At 38.1% G+C, this 27,015-nt stretch overlaps 1 long non-coding RNA gene across 5 annotated transcripts; it reads right to left on the reverse strand.

Moving 5' to 3' along the window:
• Positions 1–1,292: 1,292 nt before the first annotated feature.
• On the reverse strand, positions 1,293–16,124 carry LOC129047967 (uncharacterized). 5 transcript variants are annotated; one of them, XR_008509911.2, is made up of 9 exons: positions 15,454–16,095; positions 14,476–14,841; positions 12,764–12,857; positions 11,980–12,037; positions 11,717–11,834; positions 10,344–10,642; positions 2,476–2,519; positions 1,990–2,063; positions 1,300–1,444 (listed from the first exon to the last, which is right to left on the reverse strand). It is a non-coding gene; the product is annotated as an uncharacterized LOC129047967 (long non-coding RNA). The 5 variants fall into 5 exon arrangements; XR_008509912.2 differs by having other exon boundaries at positions 1,304–1,444; positions 12,764–12,860; XR_008509913.2 differs by lacking the exon at positions 11,980–12,037 and having other exon boundaries at positions 1,303–1,444.
• Between the last annotated feature and the right edge of the window lie 10,891 nt (positions 16,125–27,015).

Raw genomic sequence — 27,015 nt, forward strand, 5'->3', positions numbered from 1 at the left:
CTGTTGGTGGGAATGTAAATTATTTCAACCATTGTGGAAGACAGTGTGGCTATTCCTCAAGGATCTAGAACCAGAAATACCCTTTGACCCAGCAATCCCATTACTGGGTATATACCCAAAGGACTTTAAGTCATTCTACTGTAAAGAAACATGCACACATATGTTTATTGCAGCACTATTTACAATAGCAAAGACATGGAACCAACCCAAATGCCCATCAATAATAGACTGGATAAAGAAAATATGCTACATATACACCATGGAATACTATGCAGCCATAAAAAGTAATGAGATCGTATCCTTTGCAGGGACATGGATGAAGCTGGAAGCCATAATCCTCAGCAAACTAACACAAGAATAGAAAACCGGACACTTGCATGTTCTCACTCATAAGTGGGAGCTGAACATTGAGAACACATGGACACAGAGAGGGGAATAACATACACCGTGGCCTGTTGGGGAGTAGGGATAAGTAGACAGAACTTAGAGGACTGGTCAATAGGTGCAGCAAACCACCTTGCACATATATACCTATGTGACAACGTGCACATTCTACACATGCATCCCTTTTTAAAAAAAACAAATAAATTTAAAAAAAGAAATAGACAATGAATGCTTTCTGCTTTTTGGTGAAATCTGTCAATATTCCCCAAGTGATCTGAATTAATTCTCTCAGGTTCCAGCAGAAGATATGTGGACCATTTGAGAAATGCCAGGGTGAAGCCTGTTGTATGTGTGAGTAAACCTAGCAAACCTATGTACATGGATGGAATGACAATTACTCATTAGGTGTAGAAAATTGTTCCTTGCTGCTTTATAACCGATATTTCTGAAAACTCACACACTAATACATACATGTGTGTGCATGCCCACCCTTCTGTGTTACAGTTCATTGTTCATCCATTTCAGATTCATCCAAATCTTATTTATTGAGTAGCTATTCTGCACCTGGCATTGTCCTAGGCTAGAAGTACAACAATGTGATTATTTTCCCTTACAGACTACAACCTACAATTGATCGAACACTTTGAATACCAATTCAGTATTGCTTAATTAATTCACTCATTCATTAATTCATCATTTGCTCAAATGCTTGCCGAACACAAACTATTTGTTAAGCACCATCTAGAAGCATCACCCTTGACTATAATTTGACAAACTTAGAACTAAAAAATGTGACAATTTCTAGTTACAACAACCTTCCAGTATGATTTGTTTTGAAGATAAATTCTCTGAGGAGTGCCATACTTAAGGTTACCTTAATCACAATAGTGTGAATAACGTTTTGCTCAGTAATTGAATGAAGAGTTTTTATTTGAAGGCTTTGCAGCTTCCCTAGAATTATCTTATTTGAATTTCCAAGTTCTTGCCATTTTTCCTCTTCTACTTTGATTTCTTCACAAGGTGATGTGCCACTGAGGTGGATGTGAATATTCACTTGTCCCTTCAATTAAAAGTGCAAGGTTATCCCAGAGTTAAATAGTATTATATATCTGTGGAATATAGAGATCTAAAAGCCCTTTATGTTATTCTTCTCATAAATTGTACTAATATTTTGATGAGAGGCCAATTGGGCCAAGTTAAAATATCAATTATTTATTATTAATTTTATTTTATGAAAAAAAGTCGGGAGTGAGTTTCCACTCAACTGAGGCAACATAGGACCCAAAGACAGAAGCCTGACAGATGCAGAACCATGTGACGATCCCAGGCTCAGAAGGAAGGGAGGAAGAAAGGAGCTTGGAAAACAATGACAAAAGTTAGAGAGAAAGTAGCTTCTGGGTCCTCCTTAGCAAATCCAAAAAGGGCAGATAATTTCTGCATGTGAACTAGAAAGTATAAGAAAGCTTGCGAGTATTAGAATTGGATTCTTTTGTAATACTGCAATATGACAAGTGGTTTAAATAATTTTACCTTCCAAATGTAACGTCATATAGATAGGAAAAAGGCTTTAAAGAAATATTCCACAATGTTATCTTTGTAACTAACCCAGAAAGATGAGATCACTAGACAGTCTCCCTTACTCTTGAGTTCTCTGTTGTCCACAATGTGCATGTTTTGATCTAATAAGAAAAAAAAAATCAATACCCATTTTAAAATGAAATGCTCTCTTCTTTTCCTGTCTTCAGAAATAATCACTTTCCAGTTTTGAGTAGGACTAAGTTTATTGCAAAGGAAAATTTTTTAGTTTTAAGTGAGCTTCTAACTGAAATCATGCCTTCCATTTCAATTTCTCTCCTAAAAATGGAATGCAGAGCTTTTTGATTTGGAAAATGTATTTGTCAGCTATTCCCAAGACTAAGCACTTGTGGTGCCCCTCCCTCTTTAACTGCAAAATAATATTAACACTTCCTAACAGCCCGTTCTTATCAGGGATTAATTGGCTTTACCCCCACTACCACCAGGTCCTGGTAAACAGAAAAACAAGTAAATAAATAAAAATACCAATAATTCAGATACGTAAATACCACCTACCTCCACTACAGGATGTGCTATGGGTGACAGGATAATTTTACAGCCTGTAAAAATGCAGAGGATATAGCTAAGAAAGTATTTCACGTGCAAAACATTGAAAAGGTACAGGGGTCTCAATGGACTAGGGCAACTGTTACCCAGGATATGGCAGTCTGGCCCCTAAATCTCTTCATACTAAGATAACCATACAAAAACATCTGGAGATAAGCACATTGCCTGCTAGGTCCCACGGGAAGGATCCTACTCATTCTTCAGTATCATGACCATGGGTGCTGATACTCTTGACAACCCGCCCTGGCTCTGCTGTCAATTACCCTCCCTGCTGTATTACTTCTGTGCCTTATCCATGCTTCTGTTGCTGGTTTTACTCATAATCATTTCTTTATGTGACAATCTCTCTATCCAGCTGTAAGCACCCCACATTTAGGAAAATACATTTCCTGTGTCTCTGTCCTCAGAGACCAGCTCTGGAACTGCAACCTAATGATAATCAGTACACATTCATACAGTTGAGCTAAAATCCCTGAGGACTACTTCTGGCCTCCAGGACTGCAGGCCTACAGGCTACCACTTATTTAATAAGCTGTTGTACTGAACAGATGGATTTCAAACCCTAGAAATCTAGTTCTAGAGTATCGCTTTTAACCACTAGGCTAGCCCGCCTCAAGATTTCCCCTCTTAGGAAAAATAAGTAGAAGGCTTTGAAACATAATCTTTTTAAGCTACACACCTAGGACTTCTCTTAGGTCACGTTCTCTCACTGGAGATATCTTTATATTTTCAAGGATTTATCCAATTCATGCTGGTATTGATAACACTGAATCATAATTACTAGTGCCTGCATTTCAAATCTTGACTATTCTCTCACCTTCCTATGAACCCTCTATAAGCTACTCACTGTGTGAGGCTCCTGCCTTGCAGCCTCACAACACGAATCCTTAGCAATCCTTGTAAGTGTTATACTTACAACAAAACTACAACAGTCCAGTCACTGTAATATTCACACAGTAGGGATCTCAGAACATAGCCATAAAAGGCTGACTCTCTAATACTTTCTCACTGTGATGGCTGACTCAGGACTGTCCCATATGGTCTTTACTGCCTCATATTCCAGCCACATCCTAAGACTTCAAGGTGGCACATGAATTAATGTTCCTTCCAAAATCCTATTAAATTGTTAGTATATTAAGGATAATCCATATATAGCCCCAATCTGAGAATGGGGCTATCAGTGATCAGATATATTAAGGAATTTTTATAATATGGAAAGTAGTATCGATTATTCTGATAAAACCAGAACAGAGAAAGCAAAAAGCCCAGAACACAAGTAAAGGAATCCATAGTTGAAGAGGAAGCTATAGACAAAGACCTCCAACTCGGTCATGATGCAGAAGTTTAAGTAATTAGAGAACTGTACAGAACAGCCAGACCAATTATCCCTCTACTACCCACCCCACCACACACACACACACACACACACACACACACACACACACACAGTGAGTCAGGAATAAAGGCCTTCTGCCAAGGCAAAGGTAAAATCTCTAATAATAGTGTTCCTGCCCCAGAGTTAAAGCTCTCTTTAAGGTATCCGGTGTGTGTTTTCCCATTCATACAGATTGGGACAGGTTGACACACGGTGTCCATGAACAAAGAGTTCAAGTCATTACCCTGAGCAGTCTCATCTGGGAACATTTACATTTGATGTTCCCTCGCTTGGCATGTTCTTTACCTGATTTGCACATGGCTTTCTTCTTTCTTCCTTTGGGCATCTGCTCAAACTGTCATCATACTAATAATGCCTTCTATGACCAACCTATATAAAAGAGTCACAAATCTTTCTCCATTCACAGCAGTATCTAGCCTCCTTACTCAGCTTTATTTTTACTATCTGAATTATTATTTTTATTTATTTGTTTACTTGGTGTCTCGCTCTACTAAAACATAAGCTTCGTGAGTATAGGGAGTTGGTTTGTTCACTGCTGATTTTCTGGTGTTTATGACAGTATCTGGCATTCAGTAGGTATTCAACAAATAATTGTTGACTATATGAATGAATGAACCCAGGAATATGACAAGAAAGCTCAAGATGCCAGCTGTTTTGTGGGTAAAACAAAAGGCCTAAAATAGTGTAAAAATTCACAGGGTTCTGAGAATAATGTCTTCCTGAAAAGTGGATTCCATTAAACTTGGAGCAACCAGAAACTCTTAATATTTTGGAGGTATATAGTTGTTATGCTCACCTAGAAAAGCAAAAGCATTTAGAATCTCCAGAAATAAAAAGATATATGCAAGAACATCATAGTCCAAATATAAACTAAAATGCTAAATGCATTTTAGCTGAAATGCATCATGATTGAGCAATAAAGAGAGTGAAATAAAAAAGACTCTGTTTGACTTTTATGCTTAGAATATTCAGCCTCCAGTAGCACAGGTTTAGTGTCACAGAATTGTTGACTCTTATTTTCTCCTATGTATCCCAGCCCACCAAAGTAAGAAGAACCTCCTAAGTAATAGCTGAGCAGATTGCTTCATTCTCAGACCTGACTATAAAGTTCCCAGTGGTGCAATCTTTATCTTTCCTAGTCCATGGCTTCTGCAGGAACTGCACTACGAGTATGTACTCACTAGCTGTGTGTGGCTATTTAACATTAGTGAAGTTAAAATTATATAAAGCTAGTTCCCTTTCTAGTCACAATAGCCTTTTTTTTTTTTTTTTTTTGAGACAGGGTCTCACTGTGTCACCCAGGCTGGAGTGCAGTGATGCCATCTTGGCTCACTGCAACCTCTGCTTCCTGGGTTCAAGGGATTCTCAGGCCTCAGCTTCCCAAGTCACTGGGATTATAGCTGTGTGCTACCACGCCCAGCTCATTTTTTTTTTGTATTTTTAGTAGAGATGGGGTTTCACCATGTTGGCCAGCTTGGTCTCAAACTCCTGACCTCAAATGATCCACCTGCCTCAGGCTCCCAAAGTGCTGGGATTACAGGTGTGAGCCACCGCACCCAGCCACTAGCCACATTTTGAGTACTGAATAGCCACAAGTAGCTCATGACTACCATCGCATAGATAGATAGATAGATAGATAGATAGATAGATAGATAGATAGATACATACATACATACGTACATACATACATACATACATAAAATTGAACAGTGAAAAAATAGAACATCTCCATCATTGAAGAAACTCCTATTATTCCAACAAATGATGGAGAACAGTAGAAAAAATGAGTCAAAAAAGATACGCAACAGTGCATCCTAGTATTTACACATGATTGGACAAGCAACATGTCTGCAGTTGCCAATACCTTCTCAGGCAGGAAAGCCTGGATTTTACATGTTTATACAAAATCACAAGCCCGTCTCCCCTTTCTTTCACACCACTGAAATTCTTGCTTAGAATCTAGCTCCATATTTATGGTATTTTATGAGGCATTTTAATATGGATGAGAAATCATCTTGTGTTTCTGTTCTATTTTGGGTAGTAACCCTTAATAATGCTAAGACTGCAGGATGTCCTTCCAAGTGTTTTGTAAAACATATTTCTGTGATCAAAATTATGTAAAAGTAGTGTTTATTTTCTAAGTGTTGCTCCTGTTTCATTGTATTATCTTTTGAATTTTGGAAGAGGCATATTCTCCTTCAGATTGATAGATTTAATTATTTCTAAAATACAATTGGAACTTGAAAATTAGAGCTTATTTTATTATCGACTTTATTTCCCATCAAGATACATTTCTTTCTCTGCTAGGAATCACAATATTTGGTTCTCTATTGAATAACATTTGCATAATAATAATTTTGTAAATGCAGCTTATTAATCTTTTAAAAGCTAAACCATAGAAAAAGCATTGAAGGTAATTATAATTATAGAAGGGAATTCAAAGTCAGGCTGGTAGCTTAAAATCATCCACAGAAATAGTAAAATGCTACAGATCAGCCCTCTGCTTCCTCCACCACCGAGTCAGTTTATCATCAAACCACTGGGCCTGAGGCTCTACAAGTTTGTAAGTTTATGATCTAAATGGTAAATATCAAAGAATAACCTATATTATGACAAAGACAGAAACAGAGATTTACATATATATTACTTAGAGTAAGAAATGAAACCAATAGAAGAATTAAGTAACAATATAAACAACAAAAGTAGGAGGGACATAGTAATACAAGTCAACCAAATTCCTCATCTTTCATAGGCAAAGTTTATAGTTACTATGTAAAACTGATAAATTGGGAAAAGTAGATTTCAGCATACTGTTTAGAATAATTGTGTTAACAGAAGTTTTAGGGAAAGAAGACAGAAGTAAATTTCTTTTCTTTTAATAGTGCTTCACACTGTCTGAACTTTTATCACATGCATATGTAATTTTAACAAATGTAAAATTTCCAAAATAAGACACATATTAAGTACCATATCGACCTCATTCCACCAAACCTTCCATATGAATATGTAAATTGTGACTGATCTTAAACTGTTAAAGGAAAATAAAGGAACAAAAACATTTATCAGGTATATGCCAGTGTACTGTTCTAGGAGTTTCTATATTCATTAATTCTTAACTGTTAAACCCTCTCATGTCCCTGTGAAGCAGATATTATGCAAGAGCACTCTTGAAATGTAGCAACCTGCAAAGAGAAGGGGTTATATTTGGGGCAGATTTTTATACAGTCCCTACAATAATGGGGACACTCAATGTTAACTGTGTATAAAACTGACTTATCAGTGATGTTAGATGTGGAACTACATTTCCCATTGAAGATTCCTTCATTCTTGTTAAAGAATAAAGACTGTGAGATGTGAATAGAAGGGGAAAGTATATTATTGTTTGATCACGCTTGCTTGGCCACAGGTAGGCAAGCAGATTGACCTGTCCATCCAAGCTGAGTAATTCTTCACTCCTTCACTTTTTGTTTATGACTTTATTTCTTCATCCTTGGCAAGAGCAGAAAGTAAATCATGGCATTTCTTGGCTGAAAGGCAGTGAAACAGCTGTGACCCTTGAGATATTGTTTACTTTACTGCCTCCTGATACACACTCAGTCACTTTTGTTGGACATGCTTGATGGCTTTCGTTCATATAGTTGGCTGTTCCGTCTGCTCCACCAATTGATGAAGAGGCAGAGAGCGGCTGCATTAAGCTACATTTATTAGTTCATTCATTAAAAATTTATGAGCACTTATCGTCTGCCAGATACTGAGGCAGCTGCAAATAGGAACAAATCAGGAATCCTACTATTAAGGACCTAACAATCTAGTAAGGGAAAACAGACATGTAAATATTAATCATTACACAGTGAGAATGAGTACTAAAAGAGGTACGCATAATATAAAAACAGAGAAAAAAATAAGTTTGTATGGGAGAAAAGTGGAGAGAGGCAACCTCAGTTGCGAGGTAATTATGACAGGCCATCTGACTTCCAGAGCTACCCATATGTGGGAAGCTGAAAAATCACCCCCTAAAGATATTACATCCTAATCCCTGGAACCTGTAAATGTTATTTTATATGGAAACTGGGTCTTCACAGATATGATTAAATTAAGGGTTTTGAGATTGGGAGATGATCCCGGATTCTCAGTGTGGTTCCTAAATGCAGTCCCATAAGGAGAAGGTGATTTGAGGACAAAGGCAGAGATCAGAGTGAGACAGCCACAAGCCAAAGAATGCCAACCACCATCAGAAGAGGAAAGGAATGGCTTATCCCCTAGAGCCCTTACAGGGAGGATAGCTCTAGCGACACCTTAATTGTGATTCAGCGATACTGATTTCAGGCTTCTGGCCTCTAGAACTTTGAGAGAAAAAAACTGTGTTGTTTGAAGTCACCCAGTTTGCAGGGATTTGTTACAGCAGCCACAGGAGACAAGTATACCCTGGGATCAGCTGAGGCTTTCTTACAATTGCATTTCAGTTCAACTTCTCTTTCTGCCAATCCTGTGAAACAAACTAAGCCAAGTCTAAGTAGTCATTCTCTTAGGGTCTAGCTTTTTGTGGCTTAGGTCAAAACTTTAGGATATGTAAGAATTTGTCAAGAAGAGGAATGTGATAGGTAAATGTATATATCAATTTGACTGGGCTAATATGGGATACCTGGATAGCTGGCAAAACATTATTTCTAGGTGTGTCAGAGAGGGTGTTTCTGGAAGAGATTAGCATTTGAATCTGCAGACTGAAAAAGAAAGATTGCCATCACCAAAACCAATGGGTATCATCCAGTCTGTTGAGGGCCCAAATAGAACCAAAAAGGTAGAGGAAGAGCAAATTTTCTCTCTCTGGTTGAGCTGGGACATCCAGATTCTCCTGCCCTCAGACATCAGCATTCCTGAGTCTTAGGTCTTCGACGCAGACTGAGACACCATCATCTCCCCTGCTTCTCAGGCCTTCGGTCTTATACTAGAACTCTACTGGATTTCCTGGTTTTCCAGCTTACAGATGGCAGATCTCAGGAATTCTCACCTGCCACAATCATGTGAGCCAATTCTTCATAATAAATACTTTTCTATATACAGTACCTATATATATTCTATTGGTTCTGTTTCTTTGGCGAACTCTAGAGAAAGGGGAAATGGTCAGGGAAGGAACAATGTGTAAAAGCATGAGAGAACCCAGTGAATTTGAAGAAGCTCTGGGTCATTTAGGACATAGATGTTACGGTGAGCCTCACATGTTGTAGCTGTGCTCAGGGTATCCTTATGGCCTAATATCCTGTTTTGTTTTTTACTTCTATCAAGCCCAGACCTGACACTAGAAGAGTGGGCCCACCTCATGCAAGGCTTTTCATTTTATGTTTGGATATTATTCTTAAAGCAGTGGGGGTAATATTGAGCAACTGTTTTAACATGATCAGATTGTGTGTTTCAAGATCATTCATCTGCAGTGTGTAAATAGGAGTGAAGGAAAGAAGAGCAGAGGTAACAGGAGTACGATGAATGACAAATGCAAAGGGGAACAAGGACACATGAACTCGGTATGTGTTTCGTGGACTTTGAAAGGAAACAACTTCAGAAAACAGCTGTGATCAGTTAGTGCTGACCTTGAGCCTCATAACTAAATGTTTAGAGGCTAAAAATGTGAGAGGGAGACAATAGTTCTGAGGGCAATGTATATTTGATTATGGCTGGCAGAAAGTTGTAGGGATCTGGAACATTTGCCTGGCTTTGAATAAGATCTGCCACTTATTCATTCATAAAATATCGTTAAGCAAGTTTTATGAACTATGTTTGCATTTTTCACATCTATATCATAAAGATAGTGATGACACTTATTTTATGGGGGTTATTGTGGGAATTAACATATGTAAAGCACTGAGAAGAATACTTGGCACATAGATAATGCTTAATAACATTAGGTATTATTAGTCCAGTAGTTGCCTCAAATGTTTTACAGTAAGGAGAGCTGCTGTTCATTTATTAGAGTTCTGAAATCTCAGGAACTGGTAAGGAGAAAATAATATGTTTATTAAAGTTGCTGATTAAAGTTGGAAGAGATACATCAATACCAGAAACTTCACTTCCTGCCCAGCCCCCATTCTAACTTCCTTCTCCTCCTTCCCCAGTGAGAATGGTAAGCTAGGCAAGGAAATGCTATTTGCTTAGAACTAAATGGAGTATCCATTGTCATCTTGGCAAATCACCCATCTAAAACTGAGTTTATACTACCGCCAGTCTCATCCTTTGGTTCCAGCACTGGACTTGAACACCTCCAGTAATCGGAAGCACAAACAGTCCTTATCCTCATAAATTCACAGTCTAGTGAAGGACACAGCCCAAAATGAACAATTATGTACTTATATAACAGCATAATAAATGGCATAATAGAAGCTGACTTGAGGGTGCTATGGGAGCGAAGAGGAAAGAAGAAGTAATTCACCTTGGGGATGCAGGCCAGGTTTCACCAATACAATTTAACTGTGATGAATCTTAGAGAATGAAGCTTTTCTTGCCAGGCAGAGAAGTTGGGACAGGCATATTTGATCAAAAAAGGAACAGCCAACAAAGTCACAGAGGCTGGAAGGAGCCCAGCTTGTTTGGAAAATGTTGGTAGCTGGAACATAGCTTGAGCAGTGCGAGGAAGGGTGGCAGCTTGGCAAAGGAAGTAGATTGAAAATTCTAAAAGCAATGCCAAGGTCTTCACAACTACCCTGAAGTTAAAGAGAGAGTTGAAGATTCCTAAAAGAAGAGAAACACAATCAGATTGGGGGTTAGTAAATTTCTCTGGTGGTACCATGGATGGAAAAGAGCAAAACTATTGCAAAGCCTCCTGAACAGAATGAGGAAGTAAAGGCTCTTTGAGACTCAAAACTTAAAACCACGGTGATAGAGCCAATATTATATTAATATTTAAAATGCAAAACCCAAAATAAAAGGCCACTAAATGCTCTCCTCAGGATTCTGCATGTAACCAAGGAATTTTTCACTTGCTCCAAAATTTTCTATTTATTTATATTTTCTTTATGTTTATTTCACTCTGAAGCACCATTTTATAGACACACAACTTCAGAAGACATGCTTGCCTTTTAGGCCAAAACAAAGAAGTGAAAAGATCAAACCAAGAAAACTGGTCTTGTTTTGTTTATAGTGTCAATGGCTAGAAAGGCAAAGTGTATATTGTCTGAAAAGAATTGCACTATCAATCTCTACAAATGTTTCTGTTCCTGTGAAAAGTCAGTGCACGTTACTCAACATATGTGCCCATCAGTCTCTACTAGCTTGAGCTGAGGGTGGTCTGATAAAGTTTCCCAAAAGAATAATACGTGCTAAAATGTCACTTCCTAAAACTGAGGATTTTAATTCACAAAAGCAAATTTAAAGCACAAATTTGGAATTAAAACAAAACAAAAACTTAGTCAATATGCAATATATTTTGGAAGTAAACTGTATTAATAGTGTTTCATAGGTTTTTCTTTTCCTGAAGTTATTAAGTATTCAAATACTATTTAGTGCTTTTTTTGTTATAAGCGGATTGCATGCTTATAGTAAAACACTCACAATTAAAGTATAAAGGAGAAAATAAAAAATCATTCATAAAGGCCAGACCCAGAAATGTCCATCATAAATATTTTATACAATCCTTCCATTCACACACATATATAATATTATATATTTATCACTTATTTCTATTCGTTTAAATTATGCCATGAGCATTTTCCTATAATATTCAATATTCTCTGAAAACAATATCTTAATAGCTGTATAATATTATACCACATTTCTAGTCCATAAATTATGTAACTATTAACTTACAGTTGAGCATTTTGGTTGCTTCCAATTTTCTATATTTTAAGAATTCTGCAACGTTCATTCTTGAACATAAATCATTCTTCACATCCTTACATCTCTTGTGATTTCCTAAGGGCAAAATCTTAGAACTTGCATTGTTAGGTCAAAGTATAAGTTACATTGTTAAAACTTTTGCCACTTACTGCCAAATTGCTTCAGGGGCAGGTTTAGAACTGGAATTGTTGGGTCAAAGTATAAGTTACATTGTTAAAACTTTTGCCACTTACTGCCAGACTGCTTCAGGGGCAGGTTTTGCTAATTTGTAGTTGCATCAGGAGTGCATAGCTTGACAGACAAAAAACATGGTATATAATTAAGAATTACTTTCCCTTATTAAATGTAAAGTGGGATGTTTTCATAATATTTACTGGACAATTGTATTCTGTGAATTGTTTCCCCATGTCCTATTGCAGGTTTCCTATTGAAATGTTTGTCTTCTTCATCTGCTTTCTCTTTTAAACTAAGGGAGAAGGGGAGTTTTCTTTGTATTATAGATACTTGGGGATGCTCAGGAATGCCCCTAAAGTGGAAAATTTGGGCTTTCCTTTTTCTTTGCATGCTGGTTAGGGTGTTTGGTCTAGACTCTAGATCATGTTGCCTGTGGACACCCACCTAAGGACACCTTGGTTAAGATCAAGACCACCAAGCACAGGATAATCATATTATGCCCATATTTTAGTCTCCTTGTCATATTTGTTTGCAATATTTTCCCCATATTTCGTTTGCCTTATTTTATTATCTTCTTTGGAATACAAATATACTTTATATTGCAGTGTAATAAAATTAATATTTCCTTTAGAATATACGCCTAATATTTTTGTTTCCTTGCACAAATTATAGCTATATGTATTAAATATATATCTCTCATCCTAAGTAAAGGAAATAATCACTAATGCACTAATGTTTCTAGCATAATTGTTTTATGCTTTACTTTTTGTTTTACTTTGTAGTTTTTGCTTTATTTAAATAATATTTATATTTGGGGTTCACTTTGGTTAACTGTATAAATACCTTTTCTTCACACCTGTAATCCCAGCACTTTGGGAGGCAGATCACGGGGTCAGGAGATCGAGAACATCCTGGCTAACATGGTGAATCCCCGTCTCTACTAAAAATACAAAACATTAGCCAGGCGTGGTGGCAGTCGCCTGTACTCCCAGTTACTCAGGAGGCTGAGGCAGGAGAATGGCGTGAACCCAGGAGGCGGAGCTTGCAGTGAGCAGAGATCGCGCCACTGCACTCCAGCCCGGGTGACAGAGCGAGACTCCGTCTCAAAAAAAAAATGCCTTTTCTTCAAAACACTTAAACATCTTTTTCAACACCAAACTTCACTGACTATACTTATTGCCATATTTAAGGTATTTGCTGAAGGTTTTTGGAAATTGTTCTAAAATTGAAAGGAGAGTGGTAGTGTTGATAAAGACATAATCAGGGAGTGGGATTCTTTCACTCCTTGCTGTAGCTAGTTTTCCCCTTGAGTATGGAAAATTTAAAAGGTTACACAAATTTTGCCACTTCAAAGATTATATTCATTCTGAGGACCTCTCCTACTTATTTTGAAATTCATATTACTCTTACTAAGATTTCTAATTAACTAGTACCTTAGCTGAATTATGCTGAAAGAGTTTTGCTTAATCCATGTTTGTGGTTGTATTACTAGACATCCTGTGTTAACTTGAAAATAAATTTCACCTAATATTAATTGCCTCTCTCTGAAGAATTAGTGTAAGAGTGTGTTCATTTTGGGAGCAGAACATTCTCAGTTTACCCCCTACCCTACACTTATATTATGCCTTTTCCTGGGTTATTCCTTTTAGTTCTCTTGGTTACCCTAACAATTTTTGAATAGTACTTTAAGTAGCCGATGAGGTAAATACCCCTTCATTTTTTAAATTTAACTATTTCCTTCAGTTTACTCTTAAAATCTATAATTTTGAGAAGTCAGTAAAGTCCCTAAAGGGTATTGACTCCAACATATAAATTAATTTATAAAAAATAACAAAAACCTCTTTACATTATGGAGTTTTCTTATGTAGGAATATAAATTCAAATATTTCCTGGATAAAGTTTTGACAGACCTTGATACTGGACTTACATTTTTTTCAACAGCAAAATTGCTCACTTTTATTTAAAATAAATGTTACAAATAATTGTGAAAAAATAAATTTCACGACTAAGTATACAGAAAAGTTAACATGTATAGTTTATATGGAAATCCACATTCAAATTTAGTAGATTAGATGCCAGCAATGGAACTGGCAAAACTGAGAACTTGGTGTTATGCATATTTCAAATGTTTGCAACCTGAAATCAAAAACACAAAATTCAGTCTCTTTAATGGGCATGTAAGAAAATTAAATATATCCCTGAAACAGTACAATATAGAGCTCACAAACTATTGTAGTTACCAAATATTTTTTAAAATGCTATGTGCCTTTCATTCTCAAAAATGCTAGTGTGTAACTATTTTTATAAATGGTGGGGAGAGAAAACTATGGTGAGAAAGATAAGTGGAAATGACAGACTAAGGCATTATGGCATTATGCTGTTATACTAAAAGACATTGCCAGAGGACACCTTGGGGTATCACTTGTTGAAAGAGATTTTGAATGTTTCTCTTCATATACTGTAACTTAAATAACATTTTCTACCATGACTAATTTTTAAAGTCTGTGCATAACTTTGTTCCCTACACATAAAAGAGAAATTTAGTTTTCACTCACAATTAAAGCAGATTTTCCTCATTCTTGAAACCCAGTCATACTGTGTCCGGAATTTGTGGGTTCTTGGTCTCACTGACTTCAAGAATGAAGCCGCGGACCCTCGCGGTGAGTGTTACAGCTCTTAAGGTGGCGCGTCTGCAGTTTGTTCCTTCTGATGTTCGGATGTGTTCGGAGCTTCTTCCTTCTGGTGGGTTCGTAGTCTGGCTGGCTCAGGAGTGAAGCTGCAGACCTTCGCGGTGAGTGTTACAGCTCTTAAGGCAGTGCGTCTGGAGTTGTTCGTTTCTCCCGGTGGGCTCGTGGTCTTGCTGGGTTCAGAAGTGAAGGCTGCAGATCTTCGCGGTGAGTGTTACAGCTCATAAAAGCAGCCTGGACCCAAAGAGTGAGCAGTAGCAAGATTTATTTCAAAGAGCTAAAGAACAAAGATTCCACAGTGTGGAAGGGGACCCAAGCGGGTTGCCACTGCTGGCTCGGGCAGCCTGCTTTTATTCTCTTATCTGGCCCCACCCACATCCTGCTGATTGGTAGAGCCAAGTGGCCTGTTTTGACAGGGTGCTGATTGGTGCGTTTACAATCCCTGAGTTAGATACAAAGGTTCTCCACGTCCCCATCAGATTAGTTAGATACAGAGTTTGGACACACAGGTTGTCTAAGGCCCCACCAGAGCAGCTAGATACAGAGTATGGATTGGTGCACTCACAAACCTTGGGCTAAGCACAGGGTGCTGATTGGTGTGTTTACAATCCTTGAGCTAGATACAGAGTGCCGATTGGTGTGTTTACAATCCCTGAGCTAGACATAAAGGTTCTCCAAGGCCCCACCAGAGCAGCTAGATACAGAGTGTCGATTGGTGCACTCATAGACCTTGAGCTAAATACAGAGTGCTGATTGGTGTGTTTACAAACCTTGAGCTAGATACAGAGTGCTGATTGGTGTGTTTACAATCCCTGAGCTAGACATAAAGACTCTCCACGTCCTCACCAGACTCAGGAGCCCAGCTGGCTTCACCTAGTGGATCCCGCACCAGGGCTGCAGGTGGAGCTGCCTGCCAGTCCCGCGCCGTTTACTCGCACTCCTCAGCCCTTGGGTGGTCAATGGGACTGGGCACCATGGAGCAGGGGGTGGTGCTCGTCGGGGAGGCTTGGGCTGCACAGGAACCCACGGAGGCGGGGGAAAGCTCAGGCATGGCAGGCTGCAGTCCTGAGGCCTGCCCCGCGGGAAGGCAGCTAAAGCCCGGTGAGAAATCAAGCGCAGCGCCGGTGGGCTGGCACTGCTGGGGGACCCAGTATACCCTCCACAGCCGCTGGCCCAGGTGCTAAGTCCCTCATTGCCCGGGACCGGCAGGGCCGGCCGGCTGCTCCAAGTGTGGGGCCCGCCAAGCTCACGCCCACCCAGAACTCCAGCTGGCCCGCAAGCGCCGCACACAACCCCGGTTCCCCCTCGTGCCTCTCCCTCCACACCTCCCTGCAAGCTGAGGGAGTGGGCTCTGGCCTTGGCCAGCCCAGAAAGGGGCTCCCACAGTGCAGCGGTGGGCTGAAGGCCTCCTCAAGTGCCACCAAAATGGTAGCCCAGGCAGAGGAGGCGCCGAGAGCGAGCAAGGGCTGTGAGGACTGCCAGCACGGTGTCACCTCTCAATACCCCCTGTGAAGGCTGGCAACTCCCATTATTGACATCACAAAGGCCTCTGCTCAAGGGGTGGATCTGGCAGAGGTGTTTGAACCGGAACAATTCCATCTTGAGTGAGGGGCTACGTAAAATAAGGCTGAGACCTAATGGGCTGCATTCCCAGATACTTAAGGCATTCCAAGTCACAGGATGAGACAGAAGGTCAGCACGAGATACATGTTGATAAGACAGACTGCAGTAAAAAAGCCAGCTAAAACCCACCAAAACCAAGATGGCCAAGAGAGTGACCTCTAGTCATCCTCACTGCTACAGTCTCGCCAGCACCATGACTGTTTACAAATGCCATGGGAGCATCAGGAAGTTACCGTATATGGTCTTAAAAGGGGAGGTATGAATAATCCACCCCTCATTTAGCATATCATCAAGCAATAACCATACAAATGGGCAACTAGCAGCCCTTGGGGTTGCTCTGTCTATAGAGTAGCCATTCTTTTATTCCTTTACTTTACTCTGTGGACTCGCCCTGAATTCTTTCTTGTGCAAGATCCAAGAACTCTCTCTTGGGGTCTGGATCTGGACCCCTTTCCTGTAACAGATTTGTTGTTTGCTTCAGTTCTAACAGCTACACCACAGAAGCAGGGACATATAAGAATGTATGCATACAAAACCAAACAAAACTACAGGCATGGAAAAAATCACAATGCTGAATTTACAGAAGGTAAAATGTCTACACTGTGTTTGCTATCGCAGTTGTGTCCTTGTTCTTCATGTTCAGACTGGAGCAGGAATTTATTGCTCCTTTTCTAAGGCAAGCTGCTGTTATTATTATGCTATTTAAATCTTGCTATAACAACTAATATTTATACATTTGTTCATTTCTCTACTGTAGACTCAATAAAATGACAGAATCTGTTGCCAAGAACAAATTTCAATTTATTCATCCTTGTCTCAACCTGGTCCCTTAGTCCATACAGAGGCCACCAAATCTTAAGCATAAAGGATGCAGTTGGAATGGCAAAAGTTAACTTCACAGTTGAATTAAAGATAACAAGCCAACAATCAGGCACAAATTGTTCAAAGCCACTTGAATATTTACTTTGCCTTGATGATTTTCCTTTTAATACTGGAAATAAGAAACCTTCCTTAAGAAAGCAAACAGCTACATATAGCTTTAAGACCAAGGGTCACCCAGGGCAGTCTCTCCAACCTGTTCCCCACAAGGTCAACATTCCAGCCCCAGAGGAGTTTGAGGGGCATAGTCAGTGCTTAACAGGGGCAATCAGGCATGGGGTGTTGACTGCACACACTTGTAAAGAGTCACAGCTTGTCACTCATCATTGCTAGAAACTGCACTTAGACATCTTGGATGCACCACCCTTAGGGTTGAATAGGAATCTGTAGTAGATGCCATCCGCACAAGTCACAATGACAGCATTTGACCCTGTTCCAAAAGCACAAATGCATGACAAACCTGAAGGAATCTGAGAGTTGGAAAAATTCCACTTGGAACTGAAGTATTTTGGAAGAAAACTGGCTCTAGTTTGAACACTGAACTTTTTGGATTTTCAGCAGCAAAAAAAAAAAAAAAAAAAAAAAAAGTACTGTGCCATGGTCGTCGGATACTCAGATGACGGAAGCTTCCTAATTGAAGTTGATGCAATAAATATTTGCCACTTGTGATCTTTTTCATAGTTCCTGGATAAAAGGCCCTGATGTAGTAGCAGATATTCTTATAAGGGTCTGTTTTTTTGAGATGTGGTCGCAATTCTTGTTCCCTACTGGTGGTTGAGGGCCACCAGTTTAGGACGTCCTTGTGTGCAAGAAGGTCTACAGGTGGCTTCTTGGTGCTAGCAAGACCACAAGCTTCACATAACTCATGTGTGTGATGGGGAAGGTCAGGAGAGAGGTGTTACTATCTATTGGGACACAAGGCACAAAGGCCTTTAAGGTTAGAGCAGGTTTCCAAGACGTGTGACTGATGGGCACTGCATATCCTTGTAAATACCTTAATCAAGGAACCCAAAACAAAGACAATTCTATCTTGTCACAGTTTGACCGCCTTAACTTCCTTAGAAACTTTCACTTCAATAACAGTCCTTTTCTGGTCATCCCAGATTGTCACTTTACCGGGAGGCTATTTTCAGCTTTTTCCCACCGGCCACTAAAGCAAGCTAAATAGCTAAGATGAAATAACTTTTCAATATGGCCAATTCCTTCTTCTATAAATTCTTGTTTTTCTCTCTTTTTTTTTTTCCAATGGATCGGCGTTATAGATTCGGAATCCAGTTTCCATTCCATGTATACGCATCCGTGGTCCCTGTGGAAGGAGGGGTAGTGCTGTCAGTTGCAGTGGGGGTTACACAGTAAGAGGTTCATGGCACCGCACAGGCGGGTCGCCCGCTGCTAAGCACCACCTGCTGCTAGGGGAGACCCGGAGGCCAGATCAGGCAGGGCTTTTCCAGGGAAGGAAGCGCTGGGCGGAAGTGCGTGATCTCAATGGAGACCGCGGAGCACCGAGCGCGCATCCACCTGGCACCCTGCAGGCAGGCGCTAAGTGGTTTTTGTTACTACTGTTTTTAGATATGTTATATATGAGATAGGGAAACGTTATAGATATGAAAATTCTTTAGAAATTAAGATGACTTGATGCAAGGCAATTTTACTGGGATATTTTTTGGGGAGCATTGTGCCAGACTGATCATAAAGTTCATTTGAAAGAACAATTGTTTTGAGACTAATGTAAGAAAATGTAAAAAGAAAAACATAAAGAAAATGTAAAAAAAAAAATGATAAAGGAGTACTTGCCCTACAAGGTAATAAACTGCTTTATATAAAGCACCAGTAATTGAGTAATTGATATGATGTGATACTAGTGTAGGAAGAGACAGAATAATGAAATGCATAGAAAGTCAAGAAATAGAACTATGCATATATAAATAATTTGGTATATAATAAAGGTGACATGAGAGCTGTAGGGAAAGATTGGATAACTAATAAATGGTAATAATAGGGCAACCAGCTAATCATTACACCAAAATAATTTCCAGATTGTTGAAAGAGTTTAACATTTCTTTAAAAATCTGCCAAAAAAATGTTTTTGGAAAGAACATCCTAAGCAAATATCACTAAATTTCAGAAACAATAAACACATGTGATTGATATGGTTTGGCTGTGTCCCCACCCAAATCTCAATTTGAATTGTATCTCCCAGAATTCCCACATGTTGTGAGAGGGACCCAGAGAGAAGTAACTGAATCATGGGGGCTGGTCTTTGCCATGCTATTCTCATGATACTGAGTAAGTCTGATGAGATCTGATGGATTTATCAGGGGGTTCTGCTTTTGCTTCTTCCACATTTTTCTCTTGCCGCCACCATGTAAGAAGTGCCTTTCGTCTCCCACCATGATTCTGAGGCCTCCCCAGCCATACAGAACTGTAAGTCCAATTAAACCTCGTTTTGTTCCCAGTTTTGGGTATGTCTTAATCAGTAGTGTGAAAATGAACTAATACAGTGATAATTTTGACTGGAAATAAAGAACACACAGAAACAAAATTTAATGAAAAAGAAAAGGAGAAATAGCTCTTAAATAATGGTCATTATATATGTATATCCACCTATACATAGATATTTCCTGAAATCCAACAAGAAAAAGATGAAAAAACAGAGAGTCGAGTATATCACAAAGAAGTTATATAAATGGCCAAAAAAATGAGAAAATCTTTGCACACGTGACAGAGATTTAATAGTCATAATGTACATAAACATTTCTTAAATTCACTACAAGAAAAGATGAAGAAGGAAGAAGGAATATGTCACAGTGAAAATATATAGTCAAGAATCATATTAAAATTTTCAACTTCAGTGGTAGCCAAAGAATGCAAATGAACAAGTTTTCACCTACCAAACTGACAAATATTTTAAGGTACAATAATAAATGTTTTCAAAAATACCATAAGTCACTCTGTTGCACTGCTGGTAAATTGCTACTGCGTTTCTGGAAAGAGATTTGGAGTGTTCCTCAAAAGCTTTAAAAAGAGCAATGCTTTTTGAGATGACAATTTTCCATCTAGGAAGTTATCCAATGGAACTAGCTATGAATGAATTTACAGATTTCTTTACATGAATGGACATCTCATTATAGTTTAGAAGACCAAAAAAAAATTGGACAGAATTTAAATGTGTAAATATTGGGTATTTATCAAGGAAATTATTTCATTCTTTAAAGCCATACTACAAGGAATATTTTTGACAGAGGGGTACTCATGTATTAGTCTTATGTAATATCAGATTATAAAACAATATACTTACGATGATATTTTTATGCATAATGTTTTTGGCACTAATAATCTATCTTCCTACTGAGAATGCTGTTCTGTTTTAAAGTCAAGGATGTGCAAGAGTGGAAAATAGTGGTGGGATTCCTCTCCGAAATGAAAGGTGAGTCTGTAAACATCCCTGATTCTAATAACTGTCTACAAAGGAGTTACTGAATAAAGGTTAGGGAATGCATTTTCAATGCTATTTAAATGCCTCAGAACCTTCATCATTTATCCTTTTCAAAACTTGCCTGTTTCCTCATTGAAATCAATCATTTAACAAATATTTATTCAGCACTTATTATGTGCCAGATACTATTTCAAGTGCTAAAGTCATTGTTCTCATGTAGCATATATTCAGATACCCCGTGATAGATATAAAACAATTAAATATATAATGTGTCAGTGGTGATAAGTGCTGTGAAGAAAGACAGAGTGAACAAATAGAGAAAACAGCCTCTTTGACTTTCTGCTATTGGGAAAAAACCAAAAGGAAGTGAGGGAGTGGCTTATGCTGAGTTCAGGACAAAATGAGGAACGTTGCAAGCAGAGATGACAGTAAGAGCAATGGCCCTGAGTCAGGAGTGTGCGTGGTGGGGTGAGCACAGAAAGGAGATAAAAGAAGCTGGAATGGAGTGAGGTAATGGACGAATGTAAGAGAGAAAATTTAAGAGGTAACTGGGGGCCAGATAACATAGTGAGATGGGGGTTATCAAGGAAATTCTTAAATTATGAAACTTTATATCCAAATTCTACAAGATAGCAAGGAGCTGGACAGGCTCTCTACAGTTTTTCAACAATCTCAAGGGAGGTGTATCCCCAAGGGCAATGACGACTAACAAGTGAACGAAACAGGGAGAATTTCAAAGGTCTATTGACAGGTATGAAAGATATATAGAAACAACTTAAAGCTAAGAAGATGGGGCTGGGATTTCCTGGAGACCCAAAATATGGCTCAGAAATAATTTCCATTATATGTATCTATACATATAAATATATATGTATATATATACACATATAAAAGCATATTCCTAAAAATACGTTAGAAAATGCCAGTGGGTATCCTCATTGGGTAACCAAGCATGAAGAATGACTATATCTGCTTCACTTCTGCAATTAGTTTCCTTTCAAAAAATTGCATGTAGAGACTTGCAACTGTAGAGGAAATCAGTAATTTGAATTGTTCTGCTGGACTCAGAAATGATCCAGATTATTTGGCAGCGTGATTTCTTCCAGTTTGCATTGCATTTGCATTTTAATACAGTGTCAATAGACATGACTATCTTCTTTGAACATTTTATTCCTTTCCTTTACAAAGCAGTTATTCTGATCAGAGGATAAAATAACTTAAAATCGAGTCTCTGATGGAAATCAGACCAACTGATGGAAATAAATTTAAAAAGAAATCCTACTTCAAGATGTATGTGTAATGGAGTGAGATGATATACTCCTGCTTTTTCAGAAAAGATGAATTACTATAAATGCTGCCTAAGCAAGAGGAGAAACTTCAAATTATTGGCATCTGAAAAACACAGCTTAACCAAGGAGGGAAAACTACATAGTATATAGATGTACTGCCCTTTAAACTACAGATGTCTTAAGAGGATTGCATATTTGTTAATTTGTAAGACATTATTGTGTATGCATTCTGTGACAGACTGTGCTAGGCAATAGGATAATTTAGTCTAGTGGGGAAGTATGATAAATGAAATAACTATATTACAAATAGGCTGAAAGAAGTAAGCACACAGTGGTGGGGGGAAGTACTACAGAAACACAGAAAAGACTGGAAAACTTGGAAAGTCTTCTTGAAAGAGATGTTGCATGGGATAACTTGAAAATCAAAATGTGAAGAAGGATGGTACCATGGGAAGATTCTTGGAAAAGAATCAAGAGCTCCCATTTTCAATATGAACTCTGCTACTAACTAAACTGTAACTTGAAAGATAATGGGAAATGTATTGAGAGGATTAGACAGGAAAAATAGATAATATGAAAGAGAAGAATGCTCAACACAAGCTAGATAGAAAAGACTGAAAGTTCCTAGGAGTATGACTGTTGTCTTTTGACCAGCTATGCCTGGGGTGCCACATATTACGGGTTTCTTGAACTTAAGAGAGGCAATGCTGGCAATTTTAATATCTTTCCTGCAAATCCTCCACTGTCTATGAAATTTTCCAGCTCCTCGCCAACGATTTTTGAAAGCAAAGCATCATGTAATCCATTGATTTCTCAATGCATGATTCCAGAATCTCCTGCAACAGTCACTTGGGGTTCTTATTCAAATGCAGAACCTCATTGTTGCCGAATCAGAATACCTGGGGCTTGAGTCTGGAGATCTTTATAGGAAAACACTGGATGATAGAAGGCTCTTTTCTAGGTGATTGTTTTGTACCAACTCATTGAACTGACTCGTTTACCCATTCCAGCATCCTTGCAATCCAGAGAAACTAGTAACCACACTTGCACTCCCAGACAAGAATACTATGGTGACTGAAACCCATGGCTCTCAATTCCCAACTGAATGCGTTTTCCTATTTTTTTGGTGTAATCTCCCATCTCTGATCCCATCTCTGATCCAAAAAATTTCAACAGAGAGAAATTTTTATGTTGTTAAGAAGCAAAGTAGGAACTTAATTTGCGCATATTGTAATACTTTGATCTTATCTGTGTGCAAAAATATTCATGAAAAAATTCCTGAAAGAATATAAAACCAAATATTAGCCATTTGTGTCTTCATGAGGTAAGATTATTGTTGATTTTATTCATCTTTCTCTTTTTCCACAGTTTGCATCCTCTAAAATAAGCATATATTTTATCATTAAAAATAACACAGTAACTTCATTTAACATGGGATAAAATTAAAATGGAAATACCTAAAGCTGTAAGTCACCTGCAGAGAGCTTTCAAACCTCTGATGAAGTGTATTTTAAAGCATATTTAACAATCGTTTTTGGCTTTTGCCTCCCAGATAGTATGGATATTCTCAACTGTTAAATACAGTAAGAAACTCTTCTTCAAAGGTTTAACCTGCTTAAGTTTCCTTGTCCTTTTTCCCTGCTTTCAAGTCCAGACTTCCTTATGCTCTGTGTCCCCCTACCCTGGTAAACAACCTTCCTGCCAGTCCTTATCTATAGAGCCCACATTCCACATCTGCTACCCACTCTGTGAATTACCCTTTCCATTGCAACGGCTATTCCTGCTGAAACTGATCTTTCTGCCCTCCCACTGGTGTAACCCCATTCCTGCACTTTTCAAGTTAGCCAACTGGGTTCAGCTTAAATTGTGCAGTCCAACTCCAGCCAATGGAGGCAGGACACAGTAACAGGGACGAGCTGCATTAGAGATAATAAAAACCCCTGCTTTCCTTTGTTCTGGGTGCTCTCACCATTGCTCCATAAGCGAGACACCCTTCTGCAGAAGTAAATTTGCCTTGCTGAGAGACCCTTTGTCCTTTGTCTCAGTGCTAGTTCTTCTTTGTGGCACTGAGCATTTGTTTCAAACATCAATGCTCTCCGACTGTATCTGATATCAGAAGATGTCCTTTGATCATCAACCTTTGCCCTGCTTTTCCTGAAAACATTAAGTCATCAGAAACTGCCTCAGGATCACAAAGGGTTTGGAAGGTTTTAGTTTGAGGGATCAATGGAAATCACAGGTGGTAACAACATGTGTTATAATTTTTTATAATATTATAGCATATACATTTCTCATGTTACTAAATAGATTTTAGAAACATCATTGAACCAAAAGATTCCTGACACTAAAATCATCACAGTATCGATGTGTTTTGTTCAGATTATGAATCTGCTTCAAATCACTCAAAATACGTTTTTTGTCTCATGACACATTTAGTTTTTATTTTTTTAAGTTTCATTTTGTTTTTAATTGACACGAAATAATTGAGTATATTTATGGGATACAGTGTGATGTTTTGATATATTCATGCATTGTATAATGATCAAATCAGGGTAATTAGCATACCCATCACTTCAAATACTTGTCATTTCTTTATGGTGGACAACATTCAAAATCCTTTGTTCCAGCTATTTTGAAATAAACAATACCTTATTATTAACTATAGTTACACTAATGTGCAAAAAGAATCAGAATTTATTTATCCTATCTAACTATAACTCTCTTTTAACCAACCTTTCTCCATCCCCCTCTCCCCACTACCCTTCCCAGCCTCTGGTAACCACTATTCTACTTTCTACTTCTATGAGGCTCTGCTCACTATCTCCTCAATTTCCTCCTCCTCTAATCTCATTGTCCTGTTATATAATTAGTCACACTTAGGGAAAGCGGTGATAAGGGGCAACATAAGTTTAGGTGAAAAAAACATACTTTCAGTCCTCATGAAGATATCGCTCTCAAGCCTGGTGATTCATATGAAGGAGTTTATGAGAAAATAATCAATAACACAAACTTTTTAAACAGCAAACTTGTAATAACAGATGAGTTTGACCAAATTTTTGTGAAAGTACCAATTCAAGGAGTCTTCTTATTCCCCTGTCACACCTTAGAAGATATAGTCCCTGCAGGTCCTATATAATGTAGAGAAAGTAAACATCCATCAGGCTTGGATAATCTTAGGAAACTGACCTGAGTGTCATAATATTTGCAGATGGACCTGAACCCTCAACAGGGTATTGATATATCACATGACAATCTCTCCATTTTCTTCCTTGATAAATCAGATGGCACTCAAATGCTAGACAAATTCTAAACTTGAAGAAAGAGGAAGGCAAAATAGTCTGAGAAAATGAAATAGCAAGTAACTACTGGTAATACATATGAAAACACTGGATGATAGAAGGCTCTAATAGTGCCCATTCCTGGACACCAGGAGTAGCAGCCCCAGAAAAGTTCCCTGCTCCTCCAGAAGGGAGCTTATTATAGCTCCTCCAATTTTAGTTAAACTTCTCATAATAAAACTCCTTATGCAGTTTTTATATTATAATTTTGTATTTCTTTCATGCAGTAACATATTATCTTTACATCAACCCCCAAAATATTTCATTTTGGGCTTTAGAAAAGATAAAGCTGATTCAGAAAATAAGAGTGTAAAATGGCCCTCTTCCTAACTTTGAGTTCAGTTACATCATGAAATCAGCCACAGTGAGAGTACTTTAAACCACAGAAATCAATAATCACTACACATCAGAACCCTCACCCCCAGCTCCCACCTGATAACCATGTTCCTGTGGCCTGGATCTTAGCGCAGATGTCCTTAATTAGTTCCCACCGGCAGCATGATAATCTAGATACAAGAACATTGCAGCTTGGAAAGACAAGAGAAAGCCAAATTTCCCACTTATGGGAATTCCAATGTGACCCAAAGTATAGCTCAAAGAATACCCTCCTCCTATCTTAATTCAGAGGAACTAGAAGACAAACATGAAGAAGAATACAGAGGAGGAGGAAGTGAGAAAGAAAAGAAGAAAAAGGAGGGGAAAATAAAGAGAATGAAAATATGGCTTGTCTAAAGTTCTGTTCTTTCCACAGTGGTCAAAATGCATGGCCATTAATCATTCTTTGTTTCAGAGAGACTTTTACTGTGAATTTTATTTGTCTGTTTCTCTTTTTTATACTGGTGTTAGAGTACCCTACAACATGCCTAATTATTAGAACAGGCAAATTCTGGACCACACTTAGCTTCTACACCTCCAAATCCAAGACTGTTCACTCCCATGAGGGCCCTAATGCAATTAATGAGATGCAATAAAACATTCTACTTCCAAGAATCAAGGGAAATAAATAAGGGATTCTCAGATACAGAAGAAGCAGCCATAGACAAAACAAGATTAGTGAAAAGATATTGAACTTGAATCATTGTTTTTGGAGAAACCCAAGAATTTAGATTAGACTCATTAAGAAGTTGCGTTTCAGCAATTAAATTTCTTACGAAACTGCTAACGAGTATAATTTCTCAAAGATCCTTAGATACAGTTTATCTCAGTCTAGTACTAGTCAAAAACTCATATCCTTTAAGTATATTCTCTTGAGACTTTTAAATATCAGAAACATAGCCAAATATCAAAATTTCTCTCAGGCAGTTCAAATTAGGTGGTTTCATAAATTATGTCAATGGCACAGAACATACTCTGCAGTCTCAAGATACAGGATGATTTCTATAAGTCCATGTATACTTCGTTGGTGTATTGTGGGTGTCCCCATGAATCATCACAAAAAGAAGGTGAAGCTGAAATACCTGTATTATAATTTGCAATTTGCTTCATATTTGCAGTGTGTTTCTGCTTTGATATTCTGTTCAAACAAGCAAAAATAAGTAATTCTCAATTACTCTTGGTAATACCACAGAAATTTTTCTAATAAAAAACAGAATCAAAAAACATAAAATGGAAGTCTCCAGTTGGACAGGGATCTTGGTCTATTTTGTTTACTAATATATCCCTGGTGTTTAGAATAGTGCTTGGGAGAATAGATACTAAATAAATATTTGTTGAATGAATGATTAAACAAATGAATAGAAATTTTAGATTAATAATCTAAAATTTACTAATTTTTTATAGTAGTTTTCTATACTAGTTTTCTATAGCTTTTACTAGTTTTTTATAGGTTTCCTTTTTTTTTTAA

The sequence above is a fragment of the Pongo abelii genome, chromosome 13, assembly GCF_028885655.2.
Source record: "Pongo abelii isolate AG06213 chromosome 13, NHGRI_mPonAbe1-v2.0_pri, whole genome shotgun sequence".
Taxonomy (NCBI): Eukaryota; Metazoa; Chordata; class Mammalia; order Primates; family Hominidae; genus Pongo; species Pongo abelii.